Here is a 27,046-nt window from a genome sequence, read left to right as displayed (position 1 = left end):
TGGAAAAAGGTCTTATTGTTACAGTCTCAGTCTTAAGACTAATGCTTCTTAAGGTGATACCTCTGCTTCAACACTGAAAATAGAGCACTTGAGCATTCCCAAGTATAGTCCTTTATAAATTCATTACAGGTAAATGGAATGTACATGAGAAGACAAACATAAAACTATGATTGGCTCTAAGCTGATCAGTCAAGAGCATGATATTAGCAGGCCCACAAAGAGGTCATCTGAATAGAGTGAAAAGTCAGACAAAATGTTAGAAATTATTAGGGAAGGGACAAAGAGCAAAACAGCGGATGCTATTGTCCCATGGTTTAAATCCAAATCCTATGCATATCTTAAACATTATCACAAAATCACAGAATTGCCGACGTTGGACGGCACCTCTGGAAGTCACCCAGTCCAAATGCCTGGACAAGAATGGTCAGCTACAGCAGGCTGCCCAGGACTGTGCTCAGTAGGGTTTTGAATATCTCCAAGGATTGTGAATCTGAATCTACAGCCTCTCTGTGCAACCTGTTTAATCCCTGTTGCGGATGAAATTATCTCACATGGTTATGATTTAATAGCAATTTTAAGATTTATTAACGGTGTGAGATGGATCAAAAGTTTGAATTTTAGCAACACTTAATGACTGATCAATTTAAAGATTAACAAGATGATTTGGTAGAATATATTATGATTAAAATAGCGCCTTAATTGCAGATTCAAGAATGACAAGATTCCCAGTCACTTACTACAAAGTATCCTAAATCAAAATATATATTTTATATATATATATATAAATAATATATATATATATAAGTATATATATATTTATAAACACAAAACACACATACACACCGAGCGTAGAAGTATTTGTATATCCAGTGAAATATATAGACATCCACACTCATGAAGGCAAATGTGCACACTTAAGCACATAGATAGGTAAAGAGGCAGATGGAAGAGTTAAAATTTCCCTCTTCTTGAGTTTGGAGCAAATACTCACAACACATCAGCATTTCTCGATGGGTGCTAATTGAGAGGCGAGGAGTTTGACTTCACCCTGGCCTTCCATTGGCTTTGTGGATAGACAGCCCTCAGACTTCAAGGTTTCTGTGCCTGAGAGACATCCCAGCTCAGGGGAGATGCTGGTCACAGCCTGCTGCGATCCAGGAGAGTTCAAACGGTCTCGCTTAGGGTCGCTATTTATAGGGTCTGAGATAATTGACTTTCGTCAGGTACTTTTCCACTCTGGCCCAACTCAGATGATGGAATGTACTTGTACTTTCTACCAGTTGCACAAGCCCAGAATTTGCTAGATCTTAGAGTTCGGGTATCACCCCTTTGGGCCACAACCCAAGTGTGGATGTACTGGGCTGTCAGGAGGTATTACAGAATCACAGAATCACAGAATTGTCTAGGTTGGAAAAGACCTTGAAGATCATCGAGTCCAGCCATTAATCTAACTTTGACAGTTCCCAACTACACCATATCCCTAAGTGTTATGTTGACCCTATTCTTCAACCCCTCCAGGGATGGGGACTCCACCACCTCCCTGGGCAGCCCATTCCAATGCCCAACAACCCATTCTGTAAAGAAATGCTTCCTAATATCTAGTCTAAACCTTCCCTGGCGCAACTTGAGGCCATTACCTCTTGTCCTGTCACTTATTACTTGGTTCAAGAGACTCATCCCCAGTTCTCTGCAACCTCCTTTCAGGTAGTTGTAGAGGGCGATGAGGTCTCCCCTCAGCCTCCTCTTCTCCAGACTAAACCCCCCCAGTTCCCTCAGCCGCTCCTCGTACGACATGTGCTCCAGACCCTGCACCAGCTTCATTGCCCTTCTCTGGACACGCTTGAGTCATTCAATGTCCTTTTTGTAGTGAGGGGCCCAAAACTGAACACAGTCATCAAGGTGCGGCCTCACCAGTGCCAAGTACAGGGGTAAGTTCCCTTCCCTGTCCCTGCTGGCCACGCTATTGCTGATACAAGCCAGGATGCCATTGGTCTTCTTGGCCACCTGGGCACACTGCTGGCTCATGTTCAGCCAGCTGTCAATCAAGACCCCAAGGTCCCTCTCTGACTGGCAGCTCTCCAGCCACTCCTCCCCAAGCCTGTAGCGCTGCTGGGGGTTGTTGTGGCCCAAGTGCAGCACCCGGCATTTGGCCTTATTGAAGTTCATACAGTTGGCCTCAGCCCATCGCTCCAGCCTGTCCAGATCTCTCTGCAGAGCCTCCCTAACCTCGAGCAGATCAACACTCCCACCCAACTTGGTGTCATCTGCAAACTTACTGAGGGTGCACTCGATCCCCTCGTCGAGATCATCAATAAAGATGTTAAACAGGAGTGGCCCCAAAACCGAGCCCTGGAGGACACCACTCGTGACCGGCCACCAACTGGATTTAACTCCGTTCACCACAACTCTTTGGGCCCGGCCATCCAGCCAGTTTTTTACCCAGCAAAGCGTGTGCCCATCCAAGCCACAAGTAGTCAGTTTCACCAGGAGAATGCTGTGGGAAACGGTGTCAAAGGCCTTACTGAAATCAAGGTAAACAACATCCACAGCCTTTCTCTCATCCAGTAAGCAGGTCGCCCTGTCGTAGAAGGAGATCAGGTTTGTCAAGGAGGTCCTGCCTTTCATAAACCCATGCTGACTGGGCCTGATCATCTGGTTGTCCCACATGTGTTGTGTGATGGTACTCTGGATGAGCTGCTCCATCAGCTTCCCAGGCACCGAAGTCAAGCTGACAGTCCTGTAATTTCCCAGATCATCCTTCTGACCCTTCTTATATATGGGCATCACATTGGCCAGTTTCCAATCTGTCGGGACCTCCCTGGTCAGCCAGGACTGCTGGTAAATGCTGGAAAGTGGCTTGGCGAGCACCCTAGCCAGCTCCTTTCAGCACCCTCAGGTGTATCCCATCTGGTCCCATAGACTTGTGTGTGTCTGTGTGATGCAGTAGGTCACTGGCCATCTCCTTCTGGAATGCAGGAGGGTCATTCTCCCAGTCTCTGTCTTCTGTCTGAGGAGGCTGGATTCCCTCAATACAACTAGTCTTGTTATTAAAGACTGAGGCAAAGAAGGCATTAAGCACCTCAGCCTTCTCGTAATCACTTGTTACCATGTTTCTTCCTGTGTCTAGCAGGGAATGGACCTTGTTCCTATTGTTCTTAAGCAGTGTTGATTGTTCCTATTGTTCATAAGCAGTAAGAGAGGGGTCAGAAACCAAGGGAGTGCCTTAACGCTCTGGTTCCCTGCCTTTCCCAAGCCATGTGAGTTGACATGTGTCTGTTCCCAAGCAGCAGGGGATGTAGGAGTCAGGAGCGTTAAGGGAGTGTCTTCACACTCTGGTCCACTACCTTTCCCTATTCATCTTGGGTTGGGATGTGACTCGGGGCGGGGGGGGGGGGCGGGGAGGGAACTGCAGTAAGCACTGAGCAGCTCAAGATTGCACCACCACTCTCATGTTAATAGGTAAGTAAATAAATAAATAACATTTATTATGTTTAAATAGAATTTCCTGGACCACTGCCTCATGTACTGTTACTGGACACCACCAAAAGAGCCCGGCTCTATCTCTTTTACACCCTTCCATAGGGTATTTATACACATGGATAAGATCCCCCCAAGCCGCCTTTTCCCCAGGCTGAACAATTCCAGCTCTCTCAGCATCTCCTCATGCCCACTCCTAGACACAACACTCCAGATGTGTCCTCACCAATGCCAAGTAAAGATCACTTCCTTGATCTTCTGGCAATGCTCTTCTGGTTAAAAACAGTTAAGGTTAACATAGTAATAGGAAGAAATGTCACATATATTGGTGTTATCCTTTCTCATGCATGAAGGACAACTCTCTCAGCTCCTGAACACTGTGGTAAAAGTTATAGTAGATTGGCAGACTGTTGTTTGCATCTTGCAAGGCCATTTCCAAAACAGATGACTTCCAAAACACTTTGCAGCGTTAGGGAGCATACTTGAGCCTGATGCTATCCATTGCTGAAATGCAGCAAATGATTATTAGTCCACAGACACAGCTCAACAGGTTAGGACAAGAACTGACGAACAGCTAATTCTTAGACCATTAATGATCAGAACAAAAAGCACCTCCAAAACTGTGAAGTTATTACCTTTTTTATGTTATGTTATTGACCTCATTAAACTCAAAGAAAAAAAATGATAACTGTACATGAAAATTATAATTTTCAAATGTGTTATCTCCTTTCTTTTTCAGATTAAGTATTGTCTCATTTAATACAATATAATTGTATGGAACAATTTATTTCATCTTTCGTTTGATAGACATGTTACTGCTGTGTGCCAATATAACTCTTAATTCTAGAACTGAGCATTAGATCAGCTATTAGAATTGATAGCAGACGTGAGCTAACTTCATATAAGCCAAAAACACAGCTGGAAATTTGTGGGAATGTGGTGCACATATCCCTGTTAACTCTACAAAATATATTGCCATTGTGTTACTAGGCTGAACCCAAGCAAAAAGGCACTCCTTAAGGGTTTTAAAACATTATAGAGTAAAAATTAAAGTTATAGTGCTTGAAATTTATCATTTTCTTATTTTATCTTTCTTTGGTTCATTCTTTTTTTCTGAAGGAACACATACCCATAACTTTTCACCCTTTGTTTTCAAAAGGAACTCAAGTTCATTTTGTTTGGCAAATCTTTCCAATTCACTATGACATTTGTTAATATACCCGACATTCCTCAACAAGGAAATCTACTTTAATCTTTCAGCACACTTTTTTTTTATCTGATTCAGATCCTTCTTCTCATCCAGAGAAATATAAGAAATTTTCTTAGTTAAAAGAAGTCTGAGTTAAAAGTCTTAGTTAAAAGAACCTTTAGTACTGTCAAGGTTTTCACTGTCACAGATCTATCCCTTGGCTGGTTAATGCTGGTTAAACCATGCATTGAAGAATTCTTCGACCTTTTACAGAATAGAACTTCAACTACCATCATCTGCCACATTAAAGTCTAAATCACACTTGTGGGAAAAAAAAAAAAAAAACAAAACCAAACCCACAACAGAAAAAAAGAGGTGGGTAATGAGGTCTCAAAAATGATAAATAGAAATTTTAATTTTCAACTGAAGAAACTGTATTTTTCTTTAGTTGAATATCAGGTCTAGAATCAATAAGAGACAAGATCAATGGGATTTATTTTGCTGAGCACTAATGAGTTAATTGTGCAGCAGTTTGTACAGAAATGCACAACGTGGCCAGTAACACTGCTCAGACTATCATAAACAACCTCAGCAATAGTGGTGATGTGCCACAGAGCACAGTCCCCAGAAACCACTGGAGTAACTGTCCTTGCAACATTGGATGCCTTGACCCAGATGAAGATCCAGGAGGAGGACAGCTCTGCAAGTCTCAGGCTGCAGGGAGCACCTTGAGCCTCTTCCTGAGCCTGGGACATGTCTTCTAGCCAGCAGGAGGTGTGCAGTTGTCAAGGGGCTGTGTTTCAAAGAAAGGACCTGCAGGAGCAGGTCAGGAGACTGCAGAGCATCAGAGACAATCTGAAAGAGATCAACTGGATCTTCTCTGAAACCTTCTAGCTTCAAGAGTGTAAGCATTCACATGAAGCTGTGAGGCAGGCAGAGCCTGTCCCTATCAGGTTACAAAGTGGAAATTTCCACCATGGCAAAGGCTGGAAGCCTGACTTCTGGCACAAGCCTGACAGACTTCTGGCACAAGGAGGAAGGTTCCTGCTCCACCTGAAGGCTTGCAACTATGGAATAACCACCACCATCAGCAGACAAAAACCTGTGAGTGCTGTTGGATGGACCATCTCTGTCAGCTGAGTCTGAGCCACTCAGAGGCACTGTCCAGGTGGGGGAAGCAGCAAATATTAGTAGTGGGAGACTGCAGGGGACAGAGGGTGACATCTCCTGACCCAGCCTATCATCTAGGGGTTTACTTCTTGCCCAGGATTCACAGACAGGAAATACTGAAGAAGTTGGTGTGGCTAGTCTGGCTCTCGGACTATTATCCCTTACTGCTCGTCCATGTTGGCACCAGCAACACTGCCAGGGGAGGGCTGGAAAGTATCAAGCTTAACTATATTGCTCTGGAGGTGATAGTGAAGGACAGGGTCATGTCTCTCTGATCCTGATAGTGAGAGGAATGTTCTTGAGGATGACTGGACAGCCTTGGAGGTCAAATCAATCCATAGCCGATGGTAACAATAGTGTTTTGGTTTCTATGACCATGCAGCAATCTTTGAAGACTGACAACTGCCTGTAAGAGACAGGATCAACCTGACAAATTGGGGCAAAAATATCTTTACCAAAAGGCTGGCCCATCTGGAAAGGAGACCTTTAAACTAGGAACTGGGAAATCAGCATGACTCATTGCCTCTCTGAAGTGCCTTTACACTATTACATGAAGCTTGAGAAACAAACAGGAGGAATTGGAGGTCTGTGTGCTTCGCGCACTGCAATGGATGGATGGAGGTCCATGGGGAAGGGCAGACCAGGAAGGCAAGGGAATGCATGGAGTCCTGAAGTGGCTGATGAGCCATCTCAGAACTTGTAGGTCAGGAATAAGGGGCAGACTGACATGGGCAATATTGTGACTGTCTGCTACAGACCACCATGAGACCTTCTTTGGACAATTGGAAGAAGCCTCATATTTGCAGGAATTCCAACAGGAATCTCATTAAATTCAACAGGGATAAATGGTAATTTCTGCCCTTGGGGAGGAATAAATCTATGCTCCAGTCCATGCTGGGGACGACATGCTGGAAAGCAGCTTCGCAGAGAAGGACCTGGGGGTCCTGGTGGACACCAAAACTGAACATGAGCCAGTAATGTGCCCTCATGACAAAGGCAGCCAATAGCTTCCTGGGCTGTGTTTGGAAGCACATAGCCAGAAGGCCAAGGGAAATGATTTTTACCCTTTACACAGCACTGGTGAAGACAGAGCTGGAGTGATGTCTCCAGTGCTGGGATCTGCAAGATAAGAGAGACATGGACTTACTGGGGTGAGTCCAGCAAAAGACTTTATCGGATGCTGCTTTAAGGAAGGGGGGGTTGAACTACACAATCTCCAGAGGTCCCTTCCAACCTCAGCTATTCTATGATCCTGTTATTCTGTAATGCTATTCTCCATCAAAGTAGCATCTGATATGGAAAAAAAACCTGAATGTGCAAAATTTTGTTAGGTGGAACACCAAGCATTTCCTTATTAAGACATATAAAATGCCTGATAATAACCCTTGTATGTTAAAGGCATGTGAATATTTTAAATATTTTAATGAAAGCATCTGTGAGAGTCCAATGCTTCCATTAATAGCAATTCTTTCAAATCTAATAAGTGGAATGAATTACAATGAAATAAGCATCAAAGTGAATTTAAAAATATGAGCACATTGACAACAGATGTTCTGTCAAGGGTGAGAGCTCCTGGTACACAAACCATTAAATCAGTGAAATTTTAAGTGAAATTTAGCAATGACATCATTTAAGTAGTGTCTACACCTGCAAAATATATTTTGCATTCATCTCAGTAATTACAAGACATCCATCACTTCTGAATCTTCATGCCAACAAATTGCGTAAAGTTCACTAGATTCTCCAATTTGCATTGCTGTACTGGTATCTCATTTCTCTTTTAGATAATTTCTGTTGCTTATCTTAAGGATGTGTTGCTGAGCCATTATTCACATTTTGCTACTAAAAAAACACCAATGTGCAGACAAGTCTTGCGCTTCTTTCTGAGGGCAGTGAGACTGGGGCCTGATCTGAATTTATGGCAACAAAAAAATTGTTTTCTAGTGCCAAATACTTTAAAAGCCTTGCACTTGCTCAGCTCTGGAGCCTTCAGCAATTCCAGTTGTTATGGCGTTTTTTGAAAAATAAGCATTTAGTCATCACACATTAATGTGGGTACCGAATGTCTGGTCCAAGACTATAAGGGACCAATGTATAGCAGTAAATCATAAAGATGAGCAGTAAAGTCCTCTCCTCCAAAGGTTACCATATCAATAAAAAACCTGAAAGTAGCTAATGTATAAATATTCATGAAAACATCTGCTTCCAACATAGAATTAATTTTTATTTACAATTATATTAAAGTTTTCTGAGTTATTTTAACAGTACCCTTTTCCAGCTGCATCTCTCATGCAGGGGAGAGCCATTATTTACCTGCAATAAGCAGACAAAGGTGGATGAAGTAATTGGACTGCAGTTATTGCACTGCAGATTATAGGAACCAGAATATTGTGCACATTATACACACATACATAAGTATTATTGCAAACCATACTCACCTGTCAGAACCAATTGTAGACTCAGGTTCATAATATTTAAGACTACTTTTGGGTTGTTTGTTTAAACTTCTGTGAACTCTGCGCTTAGCATTACTCCTACCTCAAATACAGAAGCAGAAGATATCTAATCCTTGATACTGGATAGAAAAAAAAAATCTTCAGGTCATAGTTGCATCACTCTGGAGGCCTATCCCTTCACCTTCCTGTTAGTTATTCCATCTCAATTTGGGGTAGCAGGAAGAAAGGATGATTGATTCAGCAAGGATGGTACCTGTACTCCATTCTTTCTGAATCTAGTGAGGTCAGGCAAATGTTCTTTAAATAACCTAATTAATGTCAATGACGCCTTTGGTAAATAAGAAATAATCCTATTCTTATATTCCACTGAAATAAACTGGAATTCTTAATTTTACTTCAGCTGTGTTGAATTTGGCCTTTATTTTCTTTCCCCATACACCCACATGCAGTAGTCCACTGGCAACAGAATTGCTTAGTGGTGTTAGAGCAGGACTGGTCCATGTTCCACGTGGTGGAGAAAGGCTATGTGAAATTGCCAAACGATAGCCTTGTGCACAGAGAGAAGTTCTCAGGCGATCTTACAGAGAAAGAAAAAATTATACAGAGTCCTGGCTTAAATCATAAAACCAAGTATGTTTTTTTTAATAATAATGATGCTAAGGGGTAATTAGGTTTGTTAAGTAATGTTTAATTAATAATATTTTAAAAATTCTGCAAACGTATCTACCAGGAATCTTTATTTCTCTACTTGCTTTCCTTTTCAAGTCAGTAGAATGAAAAGCAGTGAGTAAAGCAAAAGAAACAATAAGTTTATGAAACTGCCTATGGCCTAAACCTGTCACAAAAAGTGCGTAACATATTCACGGCTGCAAAGCACTACCAACGGAAGCAATACAAATTAGTTCTAATCACTATAAACTTTTTAAGAATAATCAGAGACTGTCAAAGAAGCTGCAATTATTTACAAATCTGAGAGTCTTTCTGATTCCAGCAATAAAATTTATGTAACAGCCTTCTGTGCTATTTCACTTTGATTGCCTTCACCACTTCTACACTTTATCCTCAAATAAAATGTTGTTAAATTAAGCAGATAAATTCAAATATGAAAATGATGTAATGTCAGAGAAAGGTCTTTTGCACATATTTATGACTCTCTATTTTTAAGCAACAAACCAGTAACAATATGGAGACTATCAGTCTCCATACTTCAGAATATTGACTTTTGCTTTGCAGTACCTATGATGTTGGGTTGACCTTGACGGACTCACAGATGCTCACCCAGCCGCTCTCTCACTCCATCTCCTCAACAGGACAGGGGGAGAAAATCTGATGAAAAAGGTCATAGGTTGAGGTAAAAACAGGGAGATCATTTATCAATTACCTTCATAAGCAGAACAGACTTCGGAAGATCTAATTTAATTTATTGACATTTAAAATATGTTTGGATAGTGAAAAACAAAGACAAAAAATAAAAGAACCTCTACCCATCCCACCCTTTTTTTTTCTCCCAAGACTTAACTTCATTCCTTCATTGGCAGCTCCTCTACCTCCTCTCCCCAAGCAGCACAGAGGGTGGGGATGGGGGGGTTACAGTCAGTCTGTAACAGCTCCTCTCTGCCACTCCTTTCTCCTCACATTTTTTCCAAGCTCCTGCGTGGGTCTTCTCCACAGGCAGCAGCTTCCTTCAGGATAAACCTGCTCCTGTGTGGGCTCTCCACGGGCTGCAGGTAAACACCTGCTTGACCGTGTGGTCTCCAGGGGCTGCAGGGGAACCTCTGCTCTGGAGCCTGCAGCACACGCACCCCTCCCCTCCATCTGCTCTCACCCGGGAGTAGCAGGACTCTTCCTCACACTTTTTTCCTCACTCTCCACTCTGCTGTGCAGTATTTTGCCCTTTCTTAAATACATTTTCCCAGAGGTGCCACTAGTGAGGCTGATGGGCTCAGCTGTGGCACTGGTGGGACCATTGTGGACCTGGCTGGAATGGCTAGAACTGTCTGGAACCAGCTGAGACCAGCTGGGACTGGTTGTGTCCAGCTCAGGGCAGCCCCTGGGCTCCTCTTACAGAGGCGACTCCTGCAGCCTCCCCACTGCTGACGCCTCGACACGTAAACCCTGTACACAGCCTCAGAAACATTTGCACATATTTGCAGGGAATATTTGCACATTTTTAAGTTCTGGATGTCTTGGATAACCATTAGGCTTTGCCTTCAAGACAAATTAAATTATAGTTTATATTTGTTTGCCACTGTATGTACATACAATTTCTATATTAAAAAAATTATGAAGACATTAAGTAAAACTGAACTTTTCAGGTTCAGGAAACTTAAAGATTATACTAGACTTTTTATTATATATTATACTATTTTATTATTGCTAGCTAAAAAGATAATGCGTCCTCAAAGTCTTAGCAAAAGACTTGAAAAGGTCTCCTATCATGGAAAATATGTCCCCATCTACTGGCTTACCCTTTTCCTCTCTACTGAAATAGGTAAGTTTTCTATTTAATTTGTATTAGTGGTAAGCTCCCCACTAAAGTCTAGGTTAAGCAAAGAAGAAAAAAAAATCTCAAATGTTTTGGTATATTAAAACAGGGTTTTATCTTTGTCCAGTATGGGTCAGATCCGCATAGTTCTACATAAGCAAGTTTTAATTACCTGAAATGCAAAATTAATAGTTTTCATCAGTTTTATAAAGGGTTTTCCACATGATTTAAACAAATACTTATTTATTTAGATCAATGAAAGCAATTAAAGATATTTGCACAAATTTTAATTATACGAAACATATTTGTATTTCTAAACCAAAGCCAATTCTATTGAATGTTGTTTAAAAATGTATTATTCTCATTCAGGGAGTATATTAGCCCTGTAAGTTCCTGCAAGCTTAAGAAAAAATACTTTTAACTTTGTTTTCTAACTCATACCACAGGAAACCATGATAAAGTGACCTTGTGGCTCACACTTTACTCATTTTTTACACTTGTCACTTAAACCTCTTGCTCATGCTATTGACATACAAACGGTCACCAAAAACTAGTGCTCCGATAAAAGCTATAAGGAAGGGGCCAGCATACTTTGTGCCAGTTTAAATCATATGCCCTTGACCATTTTTCAAGCTGGCATTAATTTGGGGCTCAGAAACCTCCCAAGCTTGATGTGTTTTATACATAATTGATATTTCTCAGTGGACCTCTCATCCATTACTTTGTTCAACTTCTTCTTGAACCCCTGTACAACTGTGTCATCCTTTGGTGAGAATGCCTTTGGTGAGAATGTGGCATTGCATGTTTTCCACATTAGGTAGCATGGGCTGGCACTGAAACTAGCACCTCATGCGGTAGCCCTCATGACAGTTCTGTCCTCTCATACTTGTCCCCCACTGGCCTGAGCTAAGAGCTACTGACATCAGGAGACTTTTCAAGAAAGGTGACAAACTAGGAGGGCACATGCTTTTATAGTCATGACTCCTAGCCAGTCATGGAGGTTGTGCCATAGTCAATGATATTTTCAACTCAGCTGTCATATAGCCCTGAGGAAGAAGGAAAGCAGACACCATGTTATGTAGATCCTTATCTGCTTGCTATATAGTGCAAATAAAATACCATATTAGAAAATGTTGTAAAGGGCTTAGCCTACAAGCCACCATATTTCTACTGGGTGTAGGTATTTCTAAAATCTGTGGTGTAGGTAAGACCTACAAGCAGAAAGCAAGAGAACCATCAAGATATTTAAATTAAAAAATTTGAAACAGAAGTGTAAGCAGAAATATTCAAGATTGCATTCTACTGTTTCACAATATTTTCTATGCAACTCATAACACTTGAGCCAGTATTATTATAGAATTAATTCATTCTAGTGCAGAGTTAGTACGGACAACTTGAAGCTTCTCAGCCAGATACGAAAAGTAAGTTGCTGTCCACAGCAAACAGTCTGTCTAAAACGGGGGGAATTCAGAAGGGATGTTGGAGTGGAGTTGTCATCGGGACTGTGGCAGGAGCAGAATTTCCCTCTGAATCACATCTTGGCTCCCTCCTGCCTCCTAGAGTCCTTCTTCCCGTTGATTTACTTCCACTGGGATCCAGAGATGCACCCTCTTATCACCAATGCAATCTTCTTCCTATTCAGCATCCACAAAACGGATCACCTGATGTTCCTTTCTTTTTCAAGAGCTTCTATTCACTTCCTTGTGAGAAGTGGGAAGAGGAAGAAGCTAGGACAATGGCTGTCCCCACAAGGGAAGGGAAACAGAAGAACGTCTGTACGAAATAGCACAGAGAAAAAGGCATTCTTCTGCCATTACTGCTAGAGGTGAATTGAGATGATTTCTGTGGCTGTTGCAAAGAGCTGACCTGTAAGTAATGACCACCTGATATGCATCAGAAGGACAAACCAGAGTCAGACAGACCAGAACAGTCTCCTCAGCTGCTGGCAGATGTGCTCTGTCACCCACTGTTAGCTGCCATTCAAGGCAGATGCCTGTTCAGTTTATGAGTAAAAGAAAGACTTTAAGCACAGAAAGTGCCTCTCCATACTTTTTCACCTTGTATGTGCTACTACTAGTAGGAATCAATAAAAAGAATGAGACATGGATATATTGTATGTTCTGGAATATATTTCTGTTCAAGATACTTAAGCCCCTGATTACAGCAATGAACACACAGGAAAGCAAGCTAAACAATGTTTTCACAGTACCAATTTCAGGTCAAGGGTAAAATATAAATTTCTTTGTGCTTGGGATTGTTCAATGGTTCAAATTTCGCTCAGTTCAATCAGTGACTAGTACTTTATTCATGGTAAAATTCTAATTTCCCTAGGAATGTTAAATTATGTCTTTCACTGTAATCTCAGTTGATGGAGCAACATAACAAATGAAATGCTACTTGATATGTGTAAAGCTTCAGGAATCAACTTCTGATTAGAGTGATTCCTTTTCAACATTTTCCTGAAGAAATAAGGTACAGAAATGCTCAGGAAAAAAAAAAAAAAAAAAAAAAAAAAGTGGAAAATTATGATGTATAGTTAAAGGGGTGTTACTATGAACTCTACCCCTTTTATTTGTGTTGGACTTTTTGTACTATGTCATAAAGAATGTCTGAGGAATTACAATGTGTTTATAACAAAGAGTCCATTAGATCTATGTGCGTAATATTAAGGCATCTTCAAGAAAAAGTGGTCCTGAAAGAATGCTCTCGTATAAGTATATGAAGTAATTCAAGAAAAAACAAACCAACGAGAAAATAAACAAGTGCAATCTGTTTAATGTACTACGAGCAGGAATTGTCCCTTCAACCTTTCCTATTTTCAGTACTTGTGCACAACTTAGTTTGGATGTTTCTTTCCTTCACTTGTTTAGATTTTAATTCAAGTGTGAAACTAATGGGTGAACTAAAAAGGCTCTGTTATGGAAAGAGAAATAGATGTAACACCTTTCTATTTACCAAGAACAGCCAGCTTGTTATTGAGGAGTGAATTGACTATTATGCTATTCTGGAAAACATAAAGAGACATTTAAAAGGTATAACACCAGCTGCCCACAGAAATTCAACACAATGCAGCATTTTTTCATCTGGTGTCGTACATCTGTTTTCTGTATCTCATCTAGCACGTTCTCCTGCTGAAATAAAGACACAAAGAGACATAAATTGAGCATTAGTGGCAGGCAGAGTTCATCCTAGTGTTTCTGGCTAAGATACTGACAATGAACAGTAATAGACCAAACCATCTCAGTCTCAGCTGAAAATACCATTAATATAATCACTAGACTCTATGAGGAGTGAGGTTGCTGCATTAAAAAAAAACAAAAAGACTGCTCCATGCTGTTTTGTATAAGGATTTTTTATGTTATTGCTACTTTGGTTTTAGTATCTGTTCTTAAGTAAAAATAAAGCTAAGTTTACAAATTAAAATTAAAATAAACTACAGTCTAAACAAATCACCACCACTTTCCAATTCCTCTGTTAATTATGTCCCAGTGAGGAAAGCATGATGATTAGCAGAATGATTTATATGAGGAACGTGTGCAAAGATCTTTTTTGTTAAAATTAAGGCAAGAAAGCTTCCCAAGAAGGAGAGTCAATAGAAAGTGTAAGTAAAATTCATATATATTGGTTGAATAGTTGGAAAAATAGTGTAGATCATGACATACGACATTAGTTTATATTGTTACACAAATGGACAATAATGGCTCCCCCCTCATTCTGAAAATTAAGAAAAAAAAAAAAAAAAACAAATGAATAAATCAACATTAGAAAAAGATAAATTAAATCCAGAGAAAAATACATATAGGCCATAGAATTTTATTATATATTTTTAATACACTGTATTTTGATACAATTAATGATTTGCCACGTAACCTAAAAGCTTGTTGATGCTCACACTTAACTTGTAACATCCAAATCTCAAAGGCTTCCTTTTCGAAATTCAACTTAACTGAACTCCTTAAAAAGAATAAATATGTAAGGACTGCTTTCTTGGGAAAAAAAAAAAAAACATAAAGCAAAGCAGAAATACAATAAATACTGAAACGTTAGTTCATTTTCATCTCTATACTTTTGCCACCAAAGGAAAAAAAAACTAGGCAAAGGTTTGATGATAAGCAAGCATGATTTATTTCAACTTTTTAACAGGAATAGCAAAGATCCTTAAGTATATCATATGCTAGGCTAAAATTTATTTAATTTTCAATTATTTGAATAAAGCTTTTTTTTTCCCCTATCAATATGGTCTTAATGTTGTACATACATAATTTAGTCTATCATGTTCTGCAGGAGCAGAGACACATATCAACAATATATGACAAAACAATGGTAAAAAATATTATGTATTTATAGAAAAGAAACCATTGATCTGCAACTTTTACCTTTTTCAGTAGAAACCCAGAACAATTTTCACAGTGGGAACTTAGTAAATGTACAGGATGCTTGAGCACTTGCTCCTTTAGTGAGCCAGTCAATGTACTTAAATATTTTTCAGAGCAGCAGCTGATTAGAATACAAATTAAATTGACTGTATTGGAAACACAATACAAGTGAGCAGTCACGTTACATGGGAGCAAGTATTTCATAGAATTTCTGCTACTTTGAGTGAATTTTATTAAGCTATGTGACAGCTAGCACAGCTGTCCAGAACTGCTCCTTGGCTGTGCATCCTCTCTGACAACCACTAAAGTAGCAAGGAAGGATAAGCCTTTTCAGTGTATCTAAAAATACTATTACCACAACATCTGATCATTATTAATATATTTCCTTACTTCAGAATCAATATTGCTTCCTGTTCAAATATAAATAATAAAAATGACAAGTCTGGAGAGAAGTTTTATAAAGATAAAATGTTATGACAATCATTTTCAAAGGTAATACTGGGACTTGAACAAACTAAGCTCTAATGATGCTTAAATTTTGTAGTCATACATGACAATAGGATTTAGATGGCTGTGTTGTTCAGGTGGCTTCAAAAGCTTTAGGATTCTTCATAATCTTGAGGATGCTCAGAAAAAGGGAGGTAGAAGAGGGAACTGAATCATTGTTTACAAGGCTAGGGGATTTGTTAGTACAGCACAGTACAATCTGTTGAAACAAGCATCCCTCCTCTTTTTCTTCTTAGAAATGTTCTAATTCCTGCAACATCCTTTTTCATTATTTTGGTAGCCCATTTTCAATTCTAAGCAATGACAATGTCTTAGTATTTTGCCAGAGGCACATGAAAGAATGGTGAATTTTGAGTTCATCCACAGACATCTGAACGTGGCCAAATAAAATAGCCTGACATGGTTATAGGCGAGGAGTAGTAATTGAAACACTTCATATTCAGGAGCCATTTTCATCAGCTTAAAAGAAACAAAGACAACCAAAATACTGCAAGAGAAGTTTTAATGCGTAAAAGCTGATGGTGGCTTTCCGTATAAGACTTCTTTTTATATAAAAAGCTTAGCTATTCCAGTATTTAATTTTTTATGATGCACTCTCATCTTACATGAAATTACTGTTGATATTTAACACATTGGAAGTGCTGACTTTTTGAGCTGGAGTACTAACTGCTTTTTTCTGATCTTCGAATGAAAAAAATAACCTAATGAATCATCTGAATATCTTTTCTAGATGTTTACTAGCTTGCAGCATAGCACCATAAATTTTTTAGGTTGGTTTTTTGTTGTTGTTTGTCTGGGGTTTTTTTAAATATATGAGCAAGACGGCTATTTTATGGGTGTTAAAATAGAGTTTAACCACTTACCTGGCATTCAAGACCAATGTGTTAACCATCAGAAACTTCTTTGTGCCTTCATTACTGAAAGATGGTAAAGACATTATGTTCTCCAAATTCATCTAGTTTTGATTCGGTTTTGTTTCCATACCCAGTGAAATGATGGCAGAGTGCTTTCTGAATGTGTTATACTTGCATGGCAAGTAGGACCATAGTGTCTGCTGTCACACAAGGTACATCTGGCCTGTGAAAATGGGTCCAAGTACTACTGAAAACAATTTGGCCACAATACCCTTCATCTTTTCTTTCACTCTTGAATGTTTACAGACCTAAGAGTCATGTGATCTAGAATTCAAATCTTCAGGGACCCAAATTAATTAATGAGAAATCAGAAATTATTTCCGAAAGGAAATAATGAAAATGTCTGGTTCTTTATTTCGGTGAAAACATTTTTATTTTAGCAGGATTAAATCAAAAGTGTTTTTCTTTTAAGGAAAAAGAAACAGTGATGAAGAGAAAAGAGAGAAACTAGACATTATCTTAGTCATATCACCTGTTAGGTAATATTTATCTTCAGCTTATGGTATGAGATTTAGTTTTAAATGTCCTTCAGAGAAAATGAGATTAACAGTCATTTCCTTAACCTCATTAAGCACATAATGAGATTACTTCTTCTATTTCCAGAAGCTAAGGAATTACGTCTGTCTTTTGCATATGTTCTTTGAGTTCTTGTTTGCAAAGCAAGTAGGAAGTAAAATCTAGATACTTTCCAACTACATAAATTTATCTTTTTTACTATGGGGGAAAGACTAGCTTCTTTAAATACCTTGATGTCAAAAGCTATTAAATGAATATAGGCTTACCTTGAAGAAGGTGAGTTACTAGCATACTGACAGTGAAAATTAATCCACGCATTTGTGTTTATTCAGAAATTAAGCAGACATTTTCAGAAATAAAGAATGGACTATAAGGCAGGTCTTAAAGCAGAAAAAAAGGCAAGTATGACAAGAAAAACAAAAGCAACACATAACTAAGTCACTGTGATGTAAAAAACTCCACCTATTTATCACAGTGTAGTATGGACCTATGAGATTCCAATTCCAATTGTTTGGGTACTTCTATTATAGGTATTACCTTTATGAAAATGACCCATATACAAAGTTTATTTTAAAAACAATTTGTTTGTTTTATAAATATGGGTTTAGAAGGGACTTAGGTGAAAGGACAGATGAGTTTTGTGAACTCATAAAAAAAGTTTCAAACTGTGTTTGTTGCATATGTCTAGAAATTAAGATATATAATGTGGATGTAAAAAAGCACTGTCTTTGCTTTATATCAGCTGGAGTTATAGAACAATTAATTGCCACTAAAACCTGTCATGTATGTCTACTGCATTAACTATAATGTATTTTTAAATACATTTGGCATTTTCCACTTTTCACTATTTTTTCCTGTATATTTGATACAAAGTGCATGAAAAACCTGCACAAATTATATTCAGTAAAGGCAGCCACTTACCCAAACATAGCATTCTAATTAGTACTCATTAATTAGTTTTTTTATTTGCTCTCTAACCCCTTGCCAAGGAACTAGCAATCCTCCTAATCCTTCTCCAATAGCCATATCCTGCCAATCCATCTTCTATGAAGCATGGCAGTAACAGATTTTATTTCAGCATTCAAACCAAAATGAACTTTAAAGTCATCAAGAAGAGATTTTTCTAACCTGAAATCTCTGCCCAATATCGCTGTATTTTATTGCTTTAACTGACTGTTTATAACTACATTGGTGTCAAAGTAGTAGACTCAAGAGATTAATGACTTGTATGTTGTTCAAGCTTACCTTGGAAGAACAAGAGCTAATACTATACAGCGAAAAAAAAAAAAAAAAGAAAACAAAAAACAAAACAAACGCAGGAATCCCACTCAGTAATGGGCAAGCTCCCTTAAAATAGTCAGCATATGTGAAGATACTCTGTCCTGATATGAACACATGAATCATGACAACATTGTAGAGAGAAATCCTTAACAGGTATAGAGGCGAGTACTGTATATGCATGCAACAGAAGCAAATGGAGAACATTCTAGGGATGGCAGAAAATGCATTACACGGGTTTTGATTTTGGGGAGGTTTTGTAGCATAAGCTATTCATTGCTCTATATTCCTGGGTCAAAGTTTGTGAGACAGGCAGATCAAAGTCAATCAGCTGTTTGTCTTTCACCAATCTTCTATGTGGCTTTCAAATAATAACACATCAACGGATTGACAAATCTAGATGTGCCAATTGTCTTCTGTTATCAGCTGGTTTTGCTTTGCAACAATGTCCTCTCACCACAGGTATCTCAAGGAAGTGGGATGGGAGTTGTGAGAAATTAGCACAGCTTATGCAAAACATTAGCATTATTGGCCAGCATTTTTTCCTTGATCTTGAGAGCATGGAGTTGAATCAGGCAACACGATGAGAAAAAATACAGGCACAGAAAACTGAAAAAAATTAATCTGTACTCAAAGACAGTATATGTGAGGACAAACAGAAAGCAGACACAGAACAATCAGGATTAATCATAAAAGAAATAGTCACGATAATGAAAGAAAACAAATCGACTGTGTTTTGGATAATTCTTAGGTTAAATATAATGTTTTGATGTTGTTGAGACATTTTTCCTGAGAACTATATTTAGCTTTTTAAGAATCCATCAAGCATCAGAAATTATGAAAGTACACTGTATAGATTGTCGTCTACAGAACAGGAGAGGCAATAAAGGCATCCCTAGGAAAGTTTGTTTTCATTTCATTTTGTTAAGCACACATATATGTTTCAGTGAGGCCCTTAAAACATGGTGATTCTGCCCCTCTACTCTGCTCTCATGAGACCCCACCTGTAGTACTGTGTCCATCTCTGGGGCACCCAGCGTAAGAAAGACATGGACTTGTTGGAGTGAGTCCAGAGGAGGACATGAAGATGATCAGGGGGCTGGAGCACCTCCCTTATGAGGATAAGCTGGGAAAGTTGGGGTTGTTCAGCCCCTAAGAGAAGGCTCCAGGGAAACCTTCTAGTGGCCTTCTGGTACTTAAAGGGGGCTGCAGGAAAGCTGGGGAGAGACTTATCAGGGAGTGTAGGGATAGGACGAGGGGCAATGGTTTTAAACTGAAAGAGATATATTTAGACTAGATATAAGAAAGAAATTCTTCACTACGAGGGTGGTGAGGCACTGGAAGGGGTTACCAGAGAAGTAGTGGCTGTCCCCTCCCTGGAAGGGTTCAAGACCAGGTTGGACGAGGCTTTGAGGAACCTGGTCTAATGGAAGGTGTCCCTGCCCATGGAAGGGGATTTGGAACTATATGATCTTTAAGGTCTCTTCCAACCCAAACCATTCTGTTATTCTATGAATATAAAGATACATCTAAATATTTATTAGGTTTCTATTCCAAACTAGGAATGAGTTTTATATAGATATGGGAAAAATAGAACACAATATTGTGTCTTACATTATTTTCCTGTAATAATCTTATTGCTATCGGTGTGGCTTCTACATCACCATAATACTTTTGTTTTCCCAGTACAATATTCTAAGTTAATACTGAATACAAAACTCTGATACAACACCAAGCTAGAATATCTGTCTTACAGTTAGAGCAAATTAGAGTAATTGGTCTGTTGTACTGCTATAATCAGGAAGTAATCTTCTGATAAAACTTACTTGTCGAAGGGAAATTCTAAAGAAATCCTGGAAAATGTTTTATTTTACACTAACTGGTGCCAAAATAGGCAGGGTTAACCACATAGTTCCTCACCACTGCATCTGTTAATCTCCCCATTGCCTTTTTTACAAAGTAGTCCCAAGATACTGATTGCCTCAGAAAGCTCAATGCTCCCAGAATTTTCAATAAAGAGTAAAAAACCTGTAAAGTTCTGTTGTAGTATGAGCACTAACTTCAGAAAATTAAAACCCTTGAGGACTCAGGACTGAAATGGGCTCTGAGCAATTCTTATTTCTGTGCTGTAGAGCTGAAACCCAAAAGTACCATGTTTTTCAGGGTCCAGTAGGATATCCCTCACATTGTATACTGTGAGGAGAAATGTTGCTCTGGAGAGATGAGTGAGCTATCAGTGAGTCAGGGGTAGACTCTAACTCTTTTAAGAAAGTCAAAATAAATATTTGCTAAATTCCTAGACTGACCTTCCTAAGGGGATTTGTGAACGAAAACCTTTCTTCCTAGTACAAAAATTTCTTATGGCACAAAGAATCATAGTTCCAAATACAACCACTTATATTTTTCCAAGCCCAGGGCTGGCTACTCTCTGTGTGGATAACAGCAATTCAGAAATGATCTAGAAACTGTCAAACCCAAGTGTCTGCTCAGACTCATAGTAGATAGTTGCCCAAACTTCCTAAAGAAGAGCTTACAGTAAAGTAAAGGTAGACATTCCTTAGGAATCAGAAACTCTGTTATTTTTTTTCCTTAAATTCAATAAAGAACTGTGATGAAAGTTTTTCACTGAGCAAATTTAAAGAAGGCATCCCTCTCAGGGCTTCACCAGTTCAATAGTATAATCTTTGACCTTTTATTTCATGAAGAACTTCAGTGTAGATTTTTTTAGGAATAAATGAATCACAAATCTGTTCTGATTATTTTTCTCAGAAAACTGTTCTCGTGTTTTAACATAGGTGGCATATTGCTTCTGGAGGAAAAAGCAAAACATATTACAAGATACCCACAAATTTGAAATGATCTGTTTGGAGAATAACACATCTTCTGTGCTCAGCAGCATATTTCTTACTCATTATAACTATGTGTGAAGTTCTTTCATCAGTGTATATCACACATACTTAGGTTCAGCTCTACTTTGGATAGATAAATATGTAGATGGTTTTTTTTGTGGTTTTTTGATGATTGGTTTCTTTATTCCCTATGGATTCTTTTGTCATAATTACTAGTGCTGACATCCACTAGAAAAGGAAAAAGAAGAAACTAACAAACTGAAAATTATTGCTCCTGAAAATATTCATTCTTTAAATAATCATTGTACATTTTATTCTGATTTTTATCCATCTCTAGATGATAAAAAAACATGAATAACAGAAGAAATTTATTTTTTTGAATAAAAGGATGCTGCTTCTGGGTAACTCCAGAACATAGATTGTTCATAAGATATAAGACTGAGGAGCCAGCCTTAGATGGATTACTAGATGTTGCCCTTTTCTGTAGCAACTTTAAAGAAAATAATTGAGAATCACAACAGGTAGAATCCACAGTGCTTGGACAGATAAGGGTACCCCTCAGAGCTAAAAGACACAATAGCAGATGCCTGGAACTGTAGACATGATATACCAAAGCAGAGGACTATTTCACTCATAAACATAGAAGTATATTAAGGAGGATTAAAAAGAATATTTTGTAATAATAATTACTAGAGTAATATCAGCTTGTTTTGAACTCAAGCACACGCATACAACAGGTGAATATCTAAGCGTTTTTTTACCTAATGTTCCAGTAAATGTATTATTGTTATTGCTAGGACATGGCCTCAGGTCTTATACTAACTATGCCTAATGCTAACTGTGCATGGCTCCAGTCCTGGCCTGTTAGGCTTGTTATCAACTTATAGCATGAAACAGATCTTATTATTACCTCTCTTGTTACAATGAGCAGTTTAACTGTGGGACAACAGCAAACACCTTAAAAATATGGGCACAGAGTCAAAACAGAAACCCAGAACTAGAACCAGGTCTATTCAGTAACAGGTTGCATTGAAGAAATGCAATCTTGAGGACTGCAAAAAGATTTTAATCATGCCAAAAAAAAAAAAAAAAAAAGTAAATAAAAACAGCTAAGAGAAAACACAAACAGCTAAGCAACATGGTAAGGCAGCTGCTCTGGCCTGGGAAACTCACAGACACCAGACTAGGCAGTATAGAGTCTGGGGAGTAGAAGCCAAGGGTTAAGAACCATCTAAAGACTGAGATATCTTGTAAATGAGACAACCTCAAATTGGGAAGGGAGGAAGAGGAAAGATGTTAACATTAGTTTTGGCTTCCTTGTTCAATGAGCCCTTGAGTCTGATCACTTTGAGTTCAGCAACTAAAGCTATGAAGAATGGCAACAGCCCCCAGTGAAAAAATCAGAGCCAGCTGGCTCTGATATCTTCTCTGATGATCTTTCTTCCTCTTTACCTGTTCCCAGACCACTATATCTATATTTTAATTGCAGAACTGAAATTGGAGAAGAAACCTTTGTTCTGTTGCCTGAAGTCATGATTTTCCAGTCTTCATCCTCTACTCCTTTAGGGATAGTCTTTAGTTCTCCATCCTTCCTCACATCACAGAACTCAAACTCAAACTCAGACTCTTTGCTCTGCAGGCTCTCTGTGAAGATCTTGTAGATCTCCTGTTTAATCTCCTTGATGTTATGCAGTTTTCTCAGCTCCTCTCATGCTCCTTCACCTGATGACCAGGCACCTCAGCAACAACACACTTCCCACAGATGAGATAATTTTTGTCCCCAGCACAAGGGAGATGTGCCAGGGACTCCTTGCAGTCCAAGACCTGGGGTCTCTCTGGACCTCTGTCTGCACTGAGACCTCACATATGCCAGGAATATTTGTTCCAGCCAGCTGAAAAAACATGTGCATGAACACCACTGTTGTGCAACCTTTAGCAGTTTCACACAATCTTCAGCAGAGTTTCTGGGCCTTTCCAAACAACTGTTCTTCTACATTGTGGGAGCTTCTGCTACCCGTTAGATAATGGATCCCCGGGCTACAGCTGAATAAGTGCTTGACACACCGATCAGCTATCAGTTGAAGAGGCATCAGTTGAAGACAATACAAGCCCTTACTTTCTAATCTAGAAAACACTTCCTGATAGGTCTGACAAAAGCAAAATTCTCCAGAAGCTACCCTCAACAACAGCAAGTCTCCAGAAGATGATTCCTGAAAATTTTTTTTCTGAAGAAAAAGTGTGAAAGCTGCTGCAATAACTGCAATGTCACTGACAGCTGCCTCTCTTTGCTCTGCTTGCTAAAAGATCCAAACAATTTTTCCTACCTCAGCCACAGGGAGTAGTTACAAGTATGTTTTTTTCTTTTCTGTATTAAATAAACGTTTTCTGTTAACATTTTAACCTATGTCAACTATTCAGGCCTTTCCTGCCTCTCCTTACAATCCAACAGGTTTATATTTATAGAAAGGAAAGGGTTGAAATACCTAATCTGAATTTATATTGATGAAAAGGCTAGGATTTAATCACTGAATCATTTTAATGAGCTTTGGATCTGACCATTCACTCAATGTAAAAGTTACACAATGAGATGCTTTTATGAATTTAGAGCCTCTTGCTAGGAACATTGAAACAACCCTTTCTACAAATTCATGAGATTAGATATCTCTCCTGTCTTTATTTTCATACTAAAAAGAAGAAATCAAGTGCATATTTTAAAAATCAAATTACTGTAAACTAAGCAAAAAAGTTTGGCTATAGTAGAAGCCTTTTACAAAATCTGACTCTCTCCCCATTAAACAAATAAGACAATTAGTGATAGATAAATCTCTCAGAAGGGGTTATTTAAATATCCAAAAGATGCTGCTCTAATGTAGGAGAGAAAAAGAAAGCAGGTAGTTAAAATACGAAATTGAAGCTGTTGCATAATCATTTCTAAAGACAAATTTGTATGAAACAAATATTGTCAAAATAGTGAAAATTTCCAGAGACTTGCCTCAGTGTGGTGAATCACTGAAAGAAGAAAAAAAATTATGGAACTATAAATGCAAAATAATTAATTTATGCTAAGGTACTTTCTAGAGATTTTTTTTTTTTTTTTCAGATAGAAGAAATAAAATGCAGGCATATGAAAATCTTTGTATTTTATTATAAAGGAAGGAAGATGAGGTTGACAATCTTATAAAACACTCAAATAAATTAAAATAAGGTTCAATACCATGTAAAGATGAAAAAGAAAGACGCAAAGCATAAAGCAGCAGTCTGGAGTTGATTGGAAAACTGAGTTGCCAAATTAAACATTACGATGTACAATATTAAGAAGTCAAAAAATGGACTGTGATTGATGGAGTCCTTAAGACAAATAACATTCCATGTTAGCAAAAGCTTCAGTTTCCTAAATAACAATCTTACATCCCCAACGGAAGAGAATAGTTTAAGAACCTGTAAATAACATTAAATTTATTTATTTTCTTTCCCTCATATTCACAATGATACAGCAGAACTTCTGCTTTAAACTTCCAGGACCCACATGGATTTAGTTCAAGTTTAACTTCAAGGCTATGATCTGGTTTTAATTTTGATTTGGCAGATTGAAGACAATGACAGGTTGTCGTTTGTCCCAGGAGAAATAAAAACATGGCTTTTAAGCTCTATCTGCTGTAATCTGATTGAAGAATAGGAGTTAGAACTTGAACAGCTTCTACAGATTTCTATAAAATTTCTATAAAATAATTGGTCTAGACATACTCAACTTATAACTATCTAGGAAGTATAAGAATATTCATCTTGGACAATCTATTTGTTTATTTCTAAGGCTAAAAAATAAGACTCAATGTATCTTAGTATGGTAAATTAGTATACAGAGAGAAGTAATCCACTTCAACATAAAGTAAAGCCATTCTTCTTTTTTGAGACAGTTATGCAAAGAGGAAGATTCTTGTCAAAGAATCTTATTACTCTAGAAAAACAGGAACCCTGAAAGTAAATTTAACCAAAAACCCCTCAAGGGAATGGTCAGCTATTGCTGTTCTAGAGGCTGGACTAGAAGAAGGCTCAGATCACATAAGGATTTTCACAGAATCACAGAGTGGCTGTGGTTGGAAGTCATCTTGTCCAACCCTCCTGCTCCTGCAGAGCCACCTACAGCCAGTTGCCCAGGACCATGTCCAGATGGCTTTTGAATATATTCAAGTCTGGAGACTTCACAACCTCCCTGAGCAACCTGTGCTAATGCTCTGTCACCCTCACAGTATATTTTCTGATGTTCAGATAAAAACTCCTGTGTTTCAGTTTGTGGCCATGGCCTCTGGTCCTGTCACTGGACATAATTAACAGAAAGAATTTGGTTTGGACTCAGAATTAGGAACCTATTTGTAAAAACAAGTCAAACTTTTCATAAAAAATATCTGATGAGGTTTTATTCTCAAAATATATTAAACACAGTTTGATGTAAATCTCATTCCATAGAACTATATTTCAAATGTGTGTGTGTGTATAGTTAAAAAAATAACGAGGAACATCATGAGTTTATTCAACTGTTTCAATTTATTAATTAGGTGTCATAGTTGATTGCAGTAGGTTCAGGACGTTCTGTGTTCTTCACACCGAAACTTCTAATGAAACAATAATTTTAATTATCTTTTTCTGCATTACTGCACTGATTTCTGTGCAAAGTTAATGGACATAAAGCCAATTTTAAAAATATATATATATTTATATATATATGTCTCTGTGTGTGTATATATGCATGTATAATTGATTTGATTTCCAACATAATTGCAATTACAGAAAGATGCAGTGGCAGATATCTCAAAGTCTCAGCATATCTAGAATACAGATGACACTTCTTCCACCCCTCTCTCCATGAACCTGGAATTACACAGACTCTTCCTCCCTATCTAAATCATTTAACATTGTGACAAGAAACAAAGCTTTGTTTATCATGATAATCAGACTCTTACGACTTCTTGATTCTTCCCACTATAGCTAATTAATAAAATGAATTATATTTTTTTTTTAAAAAAAAAAGGTGGTAATTTTGTGAATTCTTTGCCCTCTGCTTCTAGTCCTTAAAATCATAAAGGCATTCTTTTCTCTTCACCCTCTTCCCATGACCTATCATATTTTCTCTAAGTGTAATTGTCAGAAATCTAATATCCAAGCAGATGGAAGTCCTGCAATGTTTGAAATTCACCCTACAGTTATGCTAAGTGACAGTTTCACCTGAGTGAAAATAAAGCAGCTTCACACCATCTGATTCTGGCTAACGTGACAGTCCTTACTTTAAAGTAAATTAATGTGAAGTTTCTTACATCACAGGAACCAAAATTAGGGCCTAGAGAAAGGGTAATGGCAATTTGATTTCATACATTACAGATGCAGAAAGAAAAGGATATTTAATTTCCCTCTTACACAAAACAGAAGCTACCCTGGACTGAAATCAGAATTCAAAGCAGTGCCAAGAGCTGGAAATCTGGTCCAATGTACTGGTTTAGTACATATCTAGCCAAATGTACATTAAAAAAAACAATCCCAGATGTAGTTGTAGACACAATAAAATGTGTCAGATAGATAACTTTTAAAATACTGTTTTGATTTCCTTTGATGATCAAGGCAATTGTATGTATATAAGAGAGAAAATGTAGAATGAGACTTTTTTTTTTTTTTTTTATAGTAGTACTTTATCTTGGAAATGATAGCTGATAGGTATGCATTCATGCAAAGATGGCAGTAAAGTCATGAGGATGACCTGCATCTTACATTAGTGAAACAAGGAAAATAAAAACTACAACTTTAATCAAACCTGAAAAAAATAACTAAAAAAACTTGTAT

This window comes from Strix uralensis, chromosome 8 (assembly GCF_047716275.1).
Source record: "Strix uralensis isolate ZFMK-TIS-50842 chromosome 8, bStrUra1, whole genome shotgun sequence".
NCBI lineage: Eukaryota > Metazoa > Chordata > Aves > Strigiformes > Strigidae > Strix > Strix uralensis.
The sequence above is the reverse complement of the archived record's forward strand: the minus strand, read 5'-3'. Positions refer to the sequence as shown.